The following is a 12,746-nucleotide window of genomic DNA, read 5'->3' as shown; positions in this document are numbered from 1 at the left end:
TCTAATAACTTTAATCTCAGCCAAACCGATTTACTCACGAACAAACAAAACACTGAAAAAAGCCCAACAATAACATTTTTAGGTTGTCTAAGTGACTTATATATTACGTTTAACCCGAGTAGCGAAAGTCCGCGATGATCTGAAAATGATGTGCCGGGAGTTGTGCCGTTCTTGGCCGCATCAGTAACCCTCGAGCTCCCGGCTAGCTGTCGAGCTGGTGGGTAGCAGACGTCTCCGAAAACGTCGAAGCACTTTGGCAAATATGCGATGTCTTGATAAACCGAGCAGATATTTGATGTTTACACAGCTACTTTCTCGCCTGAAAATATGTTAAACGTTTATTTTGTGACCCAGAAAGATTAGTAAGAGTAATTTTAAAACTTAGTAGCGGCCGCCATTGCTGGAAACTGGAGTTTGGCTGGGCCGCGCTATGAATTCTGGGATATGGTGGGCCACGAAGGACACACCCGACCCATCCTTCAAATTCGGGGAAAAGGAGGACGCATTTGTCGGCTGCATTCGGAGCAGTCTATGAATTTGAACAGCCTTCGGCGTGTTGCTGTGACGTAATCGGTCTACAAATGCGGCCTCAGGAGGATGCAGCCCATGAATTTGGACACGACCGCTGTCATAGCCTGTCAACAACGTTGATTAGCTGCGTATATACGAATGTGAATCGCATTATTGGCTGGACTATGGGATAAGGTGACATCGTTCTAATCCCATACGGGAGCAGCCTGTCACTTACTGACTAACACTGCAAGACAGAATTGTTAAAGTATTAATTTTAATTTTAATTCAGACGATGTTTTTTTGTGCGCAACGCAGATTTTCTGTGCGCTGAGACCGTGCCAGCAGGGCGCAATTACGCGCGCAGCTTAGAGGGAACATTGCTCCCCAGGGTGGTGGAGAATGACCAAAATAAGGTCCTGTGGGACTTTCTGTTACAGGTGGACAAACTAGTGATGGCTAATCAAGTGGACATAGTATGATAGACAAGCAGAGGAAGGAGAGGGGCCTGAGAAGATGTGGAGTGGGAAGGCAACAATGGTTACTGTGGTAATTGTAGAACCCTGGGCAGTGACCCCCAAACTGGGTGAGTGGCTCCAGCAGATCCCAAGACAGAATGACATCTGAGATCTCTGTCCAGAAGAGCGCAGCCCTAGGAACAGCAAAGATACTGCGTAGGTCCCTCAAGCTCCCAGTCATCTGGCAGAGGTCCTGACCTTGAAGGATAAAGACCACCCACAGGGCAAGGGGGGTTATTAATTTTATATGACTGGTCACAATACACATCAGAATCAGAAAGGGTTTTATTGCCAAATGTTGAGCAGGTTTACAACATTAGGAAATTGCTGCGGTGCTTCAGTGCAAACATACTGTCATAAATTACGCTTAAATAGACATGAAAATAAAAATAAGAATAAGAATTAAAAGTGCTAAGTAGATAGATATATACACATGTCTTTACCATTCTATTTTTAGTAACAATAACCTATGAATAGGGAAAATGCACTGACTACACATACAGTCTATCATCAAAATAATCAGAATGCAACAAAGTTTAACCTACATTTTTATCTATTTATATAAAATGAGGTTAGTGGCAGAAAATGGATGGCTTGTTTCATTTATTTATTTGGAAACGTTACTGTTTAATCTACATACAATATGATAATGCCATACTGAAAACTTTGATTGCACATATGTATTTTAATTGTTACTTACAGTTACTTACAGTTTCAAGCACTATATGATACCCACTAGGGTGCAGTGTTGACTCAACATTTGAAAAACAAGGGTTTACGTTTGGAAGGGGCTAAGCTTAAAAACATACCTGCACTTTTGGATATACTTTCTACTAAATGTTTGTTGCTCTGTTACAGATTTACGGTTTAACTAATGGAAGTTCTGTGTTTAAATCTGTCGGTGTGCTGTGTTTAGACTGTACACGCACCTGCAATGCCTTTGATCACATTCTCAAGGAAAATGTAGAGGCTAAAAATATTTTTATCTTTTCGATTTTAGGAAGCAGTCCCTGTAGATCTTGAATTTAATTAGACTAGATAGAGTTGGTTTTGGGGAGCATGCTTAACCTTAAAAGCAAGCTATAAAACCTATTCTCTTTGTAAGTTTCTTATCAGGAGAGATTTGGAAGCAGCAGACTGGCAAACAATAGTGCTGTGCTGTCACCTTTAATTATGCTATCATAAGGTCTTTCTTTCAACAGGGATGACCTTAATTTTGTTTAGCCTTCTTAAAATTAGTATTCCATGATATAGACAGTAGAGGACACAGACAGCTCACACAAACATTACTGACAGAAACTCAGTGGCTAGTATTAATTGTAGCCATATGTGCATATCTCAGTCACCCCAACACTTAAGCCAAGAAATTACTGTGAGCTGTGTTGCATTTTGAGGTTTTATTAGTCTAGAACAACATATGAACAACATATCGCAGACAGCTTGTCCAAACCTGCGTAAGCCACTGGCGATGTGTATGGACCTACAGCAGGATAAGCTTCTGTATCATAAGTTATCCTGACATTAACTTTTTTAATAACGCGTTACTGTACTAAATTTACTAATTACATAAATATATTCTTCCTGCTGCAGTCAGCTGAGCAGAGCTCTCTACACCTTTTCAGGAGTGAAGATATGAAAATTACTTTTTTTGCATAAAAGGACATGAGCGTGATGGTATAGTGCAAAATGCACCCAGGACAAAGACAATAATATTATACTGCTAACACAACTTCAACTCTTTGCAAACGTCTACACAGTCAGCATGCTAACAAAAGGTTTGTTAAGAACCCAGAATGATATTAAAGCCAAGTGTATGTTGAGCCCAGTCCACCAGCCAGATCCTGAATTTTACAGCAGTGGCATGTGGGGACATTTACAGAAATGCGAGCAGAAAAAGTTGCAATAAAGACTATGAAATCCTTAATACAGATAGAACTCTAATATTGGAAAATTGTGCAGAAAATATCAAAAGTAAAAATAATTACTCTACCCCCATCAGTGTTAAATGGATTATCCAGCATAAGATAAATAAATTAATCAGATGCAGCTGATTGAATGTATTACATTTAGTCAACCAGTTATTTCTTAGCAGCTATAGTCCTTTCAGATCTGAAAGGTCTGACTGGGCCTATACCTGGTCAATAAGGCAGTTTTATTAGCCGAGACATGGTCAGATCTGCCATGACCTCTCCGTCATTGCTAATGTACTGAAGAAGTTATTAAGAGTTTTTTTTCTCTCTCGCATGTTATCTTCTCTATGCCACACATGTTGGCTAAGGTGTTCAGCAAGAGGAAACTTATTTTACACTCATTTTACAGCAATGCTAATTGTGATTGCACACACAGCATAGACTGTAACTGATCTCAGAGCAGCTAAAGATAGAACTAGTGGCAATTTGCCTGGCATGCTGATTTTCCATCTGTTTGTTGTTAAAGGGTAGAAGTCAAAGGAGTTTGCAAAGAAAAGCGTCTGGACTTCTTTAAGTTACTTGAAGATGTTTCACCTCTCATCCGAGAAGCTTCTTCAGTTCTAAGGTCAAATGGTGGATCAGAGTCTTCTTTAAGTAACTTAAAGAAGTCCACACGCTTTTCTTTGCAAGCTCCTTTGACTACGATGACCTGGATGACTGAGAACCTTCACAGACATTTTAAAGGGTAGAAGTTTATTCATGATGTGCATGTGCAAACATGTCTTGATAATGGGTGTTGGACACGTCCCTAAAATGGAGACAGCTGCAGTTTCCTATGAATACATTCCACAGAATACTCCGAGGGATGCAGTCGAACTCAGGACCAACCTCAACCTCGTCCCCAGACTCTGATTCCATTTCAGTGGAATTAAAGAGGTCCTTGAAGCTTCCCTTCCACTGCCTGACAATAGCCTCAGATGAAGCGAAGCATCAGCCTACGGCCCAGGGTGTCCTGGTGCCACGGGCACTTATGGACCCCCTTATGATCGAAGGTGGTGTTTGTTATGGACAACTGTGAAAACTGTGGTTTGCACAGAGTCCAGTAACAGAACACTGCTCGGGTTAAGATCAGGCAGGCCATTCCTCCCAACCACTCCCCTCCAGGTCTCACCTTTGTTGCCCACATAAGCATTGAGGTCTCTCACTAGAACGACGGAGTCCCCAGGTGAAGCACCCTCAAGAATCCTATGAGGGACTCCAAGAAGCACAAGTACTCTGAACAGTAATTCGACAGTTCCCCAATCCGAAGGTGCAGGGAAAACACCCTCTTGTCTCTTGTCCACTCTTGAAAAACTCTGATGTACAGGCTGCAAGTTGAAGGGTAACCAAAATACCCACCCCAGCCCGACACCTCTCACCGGGGCAGAGTCCAGCCCCTCGCCAGGTACCTGGTTCCAGAACTCAAACCACACACTGAGGTAAGCCCGAGTATATCTAGTCAGTGCCTCTCAACCTCACACATTAGCTCAGGCTCCTTCCCCACCAGAAAGGTGATGATCCATATCCCAATAGCCAGCCTCGCTAAATGTGGATTGTCTGCCAGGGTCTTCGCCCTTGGCTGCCACCTGCCGCTCATTGCATCCGACCTCTACAATGTGTCCTGTGGGTGGTGGGCCTACAGAAGGTTCTTTAAAGTTACAGTGTACAAAATCTCACTACTAGATGTCAATAGATTGCATATTTCAGTTATCTGAACTCTATTTTCTTTCTCCCTTTCAATTTAAGTGGATAAACCTGGCTGTGGTGCCCACTGTAGGACAAACAACTTTAACTGCTGTTAACCGAACTTTTCTTTTGGCAAGGTTTTTGGTTGCTTTGTTAGCTACTGTTAGTTGGCATTAGTGAAATGGATGTAACATTATTGGACTCTGACACAATGAATAAACTACCATATAATATGGAAATGTAATCAAACTGTTTATTAGCTGACATTAGTGGGCATAATTTTAGCTTATAACCAGCTGTTGGCCAGTCATTGTCAACTGTCCAAAGTCTGGCCTGCTAACAATAAATAACTATGACAACATTGGAAGTAAATAAGCATGTTTATGCATGTTTTTGTGTGTTAGAGCCCTGACTTCAGTCCAGGCAATGAGGCTTGAGGTGAAGAGGATGAAGTTTTTTTCAGATCCTGGTCACGTTTTCTCTTTCTTTCTCATTTTTGCTTCTTGTGAAGGGGACCCCTTCTCAGATAATACTGCTGGGCCTGAAGGTGCAAACATGAATTAAAACTTGTATGGAAACACTTATAAGTTATTTTCTCCTACACCTTTGGAATATTAGGTATGTGGCTGGTTTCTAACTGCAGACATAAAATGCTATTAGACATAAAGGTAATGTTGATCTCAGCAACGGTATTCAAACTGGTATCCACTCATGTATTTTCAATGAATTAAATCGAAGTTTATTAGAATGCATCAGTTTGGTGGAGTACATTATTACTCAATAATCAGTGTATATTTATGAGTACAATATTCAATAAAACAATAAAAAAATGACTGACTGTACCTTTATTTTTTTCTGTTCTACCCTCACTTGTCTAAATGTCAACATCTTTGTGTGGGTGGCAATTCTTAATTTCATTTTGTAGATTATTGCAAGTGGATGTAATATACTCTCACAATTTACCTGAACTCACTGAGTGTGCAGTGAGGTCAGGGCAATGTTAATGCAATGGTTCCTCAGGAAAGGTCAAGGTTCCACTCTAGCAAACATAATTTATTTTGCAGGTTTTGTGGCAGCTAGACTGGAGGTACTACTTTATGGGCAGGTGTTAGGAACATTCTGACGCCACTCTTTCTTGTTTTGTTTTGTTATTAAAGCACAGGCATTAAAGAGTAATTGTGTGAATAAGTCAGGGGAAATGGCCACCTCCCTTTTGTTCTGTTTGTGCTGCTTTGTTTTTTGAGAAATGATATGATTCTGATGGTAGGGTACTGTTGTAAACCACATTATATAAAAAGCTTCAGGCAAAAAGGGTAGTAAGCTCAGTTTTACCTGCAAATACATTTTTAAAACACATTTTATAATATCTATACCCATTTATATGTCTTAAAAGGTGTAATTTATTTCCATTAAGTATGCGATGAAAGTGTTGTTTTAAAGGTTACTTCTCAACATGTCTTAAACTTAGACCTAGTCAAATGACTTAATTTATTTCTAAGTTAATTTTGAAATTATCTAACCTATGCTAACTAAACTCATAACATCAGCATTGGAGAGATTGAACATCACGCATTGTTCAAAAGGAGTATATGAATATAGCCAACAAAGTTGCAAAGTTTATTGAATACTAATAACTTACCCTTAATATAGGAGCAAAAACACTTAAGACAAATAATTCCAAACACAGCAGCCAGAATGGACACAGGTGACCATGATGTGGAGCACACTGACTGGTAAACAGAGTGAGAGACAAGATTTAATAGAGAGATAGATTTATATACAGGGTTAATTAGGCACAGGTGATAAAAAACAGAACCTGAACACATAACAAAACAAAAAGCAAGTCATTAACAAAATGAAACAAGATTTAACTATAAAGAAAAGTTAAATGGGGGAGACACAGGGAGAGAAGCACAGGACATATACACACAAAGCTCCAACTAGAAACATGAAAAGTAAACCAGAGAAAAATTATAAATATGGCAGATCCAAATATTGAATCCAAGCTTTTAGATAAATTACAGTAATTTTTTTCTTCTGTTAAATTTTTATGAATACTAAATTAAAATTTATAGTAAAAGATACAATGCTGTCAATTATTTCAATCGAAAAACATCATGTTTCTGTCTGTTTTTCATGGGTGCAGGGTATTACATCCATTTCACTGGTAAAGAGGACAAACAACTGAAGGAAAAGGTGATGGTCAAATAAGACATGAAATGTTGACCACAGTGTTGTTTAGAAATTGGGCCGAGTGCACATAAAAACAATTTTGGCGGAGCATGCAGTCAAAAAAAAGTCACAAACCAAACACTAAGATTGTCAGGGGTAAACAAACGAGAAAAAAAAATGTTTAGCTTAATCCTGATTGTCTTTTCAGCCTTGTTTTATGACTGAGCAGCTGATGTGTGGTTAGTCTGAGCTCGTCTGTGTACGCTCTAATAAAGGGGCAGATTGCTGTTGTCCTCTGTGATTTATCCCACTCTTCTGTCCTCCATCTGCACAAGACGAAAGTTAATTAAAAGCATGCCTTGTCACCTCATTCCACCCCGGACAGCAAAAACAAATCATCTCCCACCATTCACATTTTTTATTATTTCTGTATGAGCAAAACAAGAACTGGTGTCAAAAAGGGCAGCATGAAGTGTCAAAAAATCTACTTTTTTTTAGCTTGGCCTCAGACTTCATTACAAGATGTCAATTAATGACTGTTACCATTTGTTTCCATTTGTCCTCTTACAAATTGTTTTGTGTTGTCAGTTTGTAACATCTTTTTCATTCAAATTTAAATGCCTGGCTTGTCAATAGAACTTCACACAGATTTAAATTGTATATTAAATTGTATATTGTGACATATAATTTAATGTCATTTGTAATCTACATCGTTGCTGAAAGCAGACATCTGCGTCTAAGCCACCATGCTGTTAAAAAGTGTATTGTGGGAAATTGGTGGCGTTTGGATGTTCAGCTTTGGATCACTGATGCAATTCCTCAACCACTTCTGCTGCTGATTCACCACATACGGCAGGGCTGTTTGTCAGAGGAGACAGCACCATTCTCACTGAGGAGGAGCAATATATAATTTTTCTCTGGGGAGCAGAGACTATATGAGCAGGGACTGAGATGGAAGTTCACATCCAGGACGCAGAGTCCTCATAAGTGTTTGTATGTCCTTGCATTATCCTCGCAACTTAGAGACATTCCAATTTAATTGCAGAGAATGATTATTTTTTCCATTCAGTGCTGGACAGCAGCCACCACTGGATTCACTCAGAACGCACATGTCTGATCTCTTTTGCTGGCTTATAGATGTTTCAGAGATTTTATGAAAAAGGGAAGGGTGCTGCTTGTGATTGGCTAAAGAGTATTGTTTTCTATGTCTCAGGTATTGCTCCCTTTGAAGAATTTAATTTCTTGTAGAAGTTTGTATAGTCTAAGTTTAATTAAGGTCAGCATGTTGATGGTAGTCCTGTACAGTGGACTCCTAATAACAACTTTTTCATTTTACAGTCTATATTTTCTGAGATCAACCTGATAGCAGACATTGCTATCTTCTTAATACCTGTTTACACTTCACTTCATTGCTTTTCAATGTTTGTTTAAGTAGAGAAATGTATTTGGAGCACTTAATCATTAGGTTATAACAAGGAACTAGATGGAAGTAGGAATTTAGATTTAGTTTACTGAGGATGTATAGAAAGTACATTCTTAAGAATTCAACAGTAGACCCTGCATTTTATGTACGTAGAATACAGGGCATACTGAAATAGCTCGATCAAACAGCTGCTAACCAAAACATCAAATTAAAAAAAAAGAGGATAAGAACATCAGCTAATTCTCTTTAATAACAGAAGTGATTTGTACTAAAGGCAGGAACTTGTGCAACGCCCTCTAACTTTATTTCCAGTATTTAAAGGAAGTTTTTCTCTGAATCGTGGCAAGTATCTTGAGAAATTGTGCTCTAAGAGGATCATGATAAATTTTCGCAGAGGTTTTTGTAAGACCCTGCAAGAGCACTGCAAAGACTTCCTGTAAAAAAAATTGAAATACTGATTCAAGGAGACAGCAATAAATGTGATATAATATATACTGTAATGCACAAAGGAGAACACTAGAAATCATTTTGGTGAAAAAGCTAAACTCCTTTATTCCATGTTGCACTGAACATCTACTCAACAGTTTTAGCCATGGGGAGAAAGATGAACCACACCTTAAAGAGCATTTCTCCCATGTGATTTTTCTTTTATTGATATGAGGAAATAAAGAAATAAAGATATGTTAGAAGAGGAATTTTGTGTATTTTGTAGATTAACTGTGAAATGTATTATACTAACTCTATCGATTTAAGTTTTACACCAGTATCCTCCAAAACATAATTACTTCCATAGGTCTTAGTCAGTTTAAGTGTCTCTCCAATGAGTCTAGAGAGGGCCATTACTCCCAAATAGTAATGAATAAAGAGCAAATGTCACCTTGAACTGCAGCGGTATCAACAAACGCCTCTGAACAATTCATCAGTGAAAAAGTTTCACCTGTAGTTTACATCGCATGGACAGGTTTGACACGGTAAATGTAATAAAATCAAATGTGGTAATTCATTGATTATGATCACATTTACAAAAAAGGTCACTTTCAAGGAAATTAACAAATATGGTAACAGCATTATCACTGTTTCAATAATATGGCACATAGCAGCTATAATAGTTTGTGTTCATTTTGAAATCAGGAGAAAAGCTTTCTGTTTTGCATAAATTATTGCAGGGTAAAGCATAATGTGTATGACGTGCCATATGGTTAAGAATTAAAGAGCTTTTTTGAGGTAAACATTGTTGTCAGTCCAGCTAATGCAAAGAAAACTGTTGGCTTTCCTAACATTTTGTAAAGTCAGTTTTACAATGTAATGGATAAATGGAGTGGGTTGTACCAGTCTAATTTGATAAAAACGATCTGTGGAGCATTGCTGCTCAGTGGGGTCTGTTGTTCCTCACATGGTCTAACTAAGTAAACAGCAGCATAATCACATTCAGGCCAAAGTCTGTTTACTTTCTTGGGTACTGCTGCTTTGGCAAGAAGCAAAGGGGTTAGGTGACAGGGGTCTCATGAATGAGTGCACCATTGCTAATTTATCAATCCTAATGCTAATATAGTTTACAAGGCCAGTGAAAGGCCCTATAGATTGACAATGGGGGAAAGAAGCCCAGCTTAAATCAATTAGCTAAGAGTACAAATATCATGTAAATCATATCTCGTCTGGCCCTGGGCAACAGGCCTAAAATGGAAGGCACATGCAGCCAGAGAGCAGCACTTACTTACCAGAGTTGTCCCTCAGGTTCAGTTAAGCCACACTTGCTGTTTCAACTATCCTTCAGCTGAACTGTTACTGAAAAGAGGTCAAAAGTTAAATATCTGGTTATGTCAGTCAGGATACCTTATTTATTCTGTATTACCAAGAGTGTGATGTTAATCCACCAAGCCTTTCTGATCTTTGTGGAACTAAACCAGGAGTTTTCACTTTTATCTGGATAACATGTCATTGTCTAAACCTTCCTCTCTGAATTGCAGAATTGCAGAACCTTCTGAACCAGATAATCTAGCAGCCACGACCACTTTACTCATAGATTTACCAGCAATGAGGAAATGTATTTATGGGTCTCTTTCAGCATCACATTTGATTTGTCACCTCACCATTTCTACTAATTTTCTTTTCTTCAGCTAGATGCAGCACTTTGAGTGCCTTATTTTATGATGACATTACTTTTCCTTTTGTCACATTGTGTGGATGTGGTTTTGGTCACTTTATATTATTTGTTGTTTCTTTATGCTCTCATTTTTTGTCTTTCCTTTTCCATCATCCCCACCAGTTGAGGCAGATGACCATCTTCTAGGACCTGGCTTCTGATCCAGTTTTCTTACTGCTAAAATTGACTTTTGCTCTTCTCACCATCACCAAATGGAGAATTCCTGGGTTTCCAATTATAATCAGATGTTAAAATGTTGAGATGATTATGGTTATGAATCATTAAATTTATCTAACTAAATTTAAATTGATTTATATCTCACTGAGACAAATAACATCTCACCTTAGAGTCGATTGGCCTCAGTCACCCGTTCATTCCATGCTTGGCTGCTGTAACTGAACAGTGGCACATAACACTGCAATGAGCTATTTAGGCAAAACACTGCAGTTACATTTATTTGGAATCCTAAACTAAACAGTTTACTGGCACAGCTGCCAGTACTATTTACCCACTGGGAGCGAGTGCAATGAGACACAAAACTTATAACTAATGATTTGTGGAAAACACAAACACACAGTGACTGATGGCATAAACCCTGTTGCAACCATATTTTTTTTAAATCTTACTCGGCATGTACAGTATTTCTGCCAGCTTAACTCTGTATGAATAAAGATATGGAGTTTAGTTTTGCAGACTAAAGTAGTATAACTAAAGAACAGTTCAATCTAAAAAGTTTCTATGTATTCCATCTGCTTGCCTATCCTGTGAGTATGGCAGGAGTCATATCATACAATGAGAAAAGGCGGAGACATATGGTGGCTGTGCTGAGAAGCTGTATGTGGCAGATAACATTTTCCACCAATGATTCTGATCACAGTGGAATCCTGAAGAAGTAGAGGGTCTCAAGGGGAGCAACATACCATCTGGATTCTTGTGAGCTGTGACATCCAATTTACCTCTACCTGTGGCCCAGTCAGTAACCTCTCTGTAGTGCTCACCAGTGCAGAGACAATAGCCTGAGAGATTAGATGGAGTCAAAACGGACAAGACCAACTTTTCAGCATTGTCAGGTTGTGTTTAGGTGCACAGAAGATTTTATAGTAAATAAAGAAACCGCTGTAGCTGACTGTATCTAATGTGTATGGAAAACCACAGGACAGTTAACCTATCAAAAATGTTCATTTAATCTGCTTCCACAAATCAACTACCATATTGTACATGAGGAGAAATAAATTATTTAAATTATTACAAATAATTTAAATGTAATTTTAATATTAAGATGCAATGATAGGCTTAAAATGATCAAACTAAGGATAATGTATCTTTGTGCTAAGCTTGCTGGCTTGTGTCTGTAGCCTTATGACGTCCACAGTATGTCTTTTATCCTGTCTTCCTTCTCTCATCCCAACTTTTCTTGGCAGATGGCCGCCCCTCCCTGAGCCTGGTTCTGCTGGAGGTTTCTTCCTGTTAAAAGGGAGTTTTTCCTTCCCACTGTCGCCAAAGTGTTTGCTCATATGATTGTTGGGTTTTTCTCTGTTTGTATTATAGTAAGGTCTACCTTACAATATAAAGCTCCTTGAGGCCACTGTTGTTGTGATTTGGTGGTGTATTTGGTGCACTCTGCTGTAAAAAAGATATTGAATTGAATTGAATTATACAATGGTTATCTAATGCAGTAGAAGTTTATAAATGCAAAAAATGAAATATCATTATTGATATTCCGAAAAAGTGTCTTTGATCTTTTATTTTTATAAATACGATTGTGTAAAAATTACACAATCAGTGTTTGCCTTATTTGCAGTGACAAATATCTCTCCATATCCCATTTTCGACAAAAGATGTTTTAGTCCAAAAGTTACAAAATTATAGTGGTGTAATATACAAGACGCACACAGGAGTAAAGCATCTACACTCGAGAGCCAGTCCACCAATAACAATTATCCTCTCCAACCTGAGGGTATTTGCTTTCAGGTAATTGATGGATGGTTGGATTTCCATGTGGGAAATGCACCTTCACATTCAATCTGTTTCACTTATTTTGGAGTTACTACCAGCCATGCTGCCTGTGGTTAGTTGATTATCTCTGCCCTGCCTCATTAGCAGCCATCAGTCACTTCATCATCTGAATCCTGCCCCTTAGGATGAGATCTCTGCAGTGATGAGGGCCTCTGTGGTCTCCTGGGTACCATGGATGACCTGAAGCTGAGAGGCGTCATCCTCTCAGCCCGTCTCCCTGAAGAGTTGATTTGATGGAAACCCAGACACTTAATTGAATCACAGAGACATAATCCTGACCAAATGTACAGACGTCATTAACCCGACATATCCACCGAGTAACGGCTAAA

The sequence above is a fragment of the Aulonocara stuartgranti genome (assembly GCF_965226115.1).
Source record: "Aulonocara stuartgranti genome assembly, chromosome: 1".
In the NCBI taxonomy this organism is placed as follows: Eukaryota; Metazoa; Chordata; class Actinopteri; order Cichliformes; family Cichlidae; genus Aulonocara; species Aulonocara stuartgranti.
Note: the sequence above shows the minus strand (reverse complement) of the source record.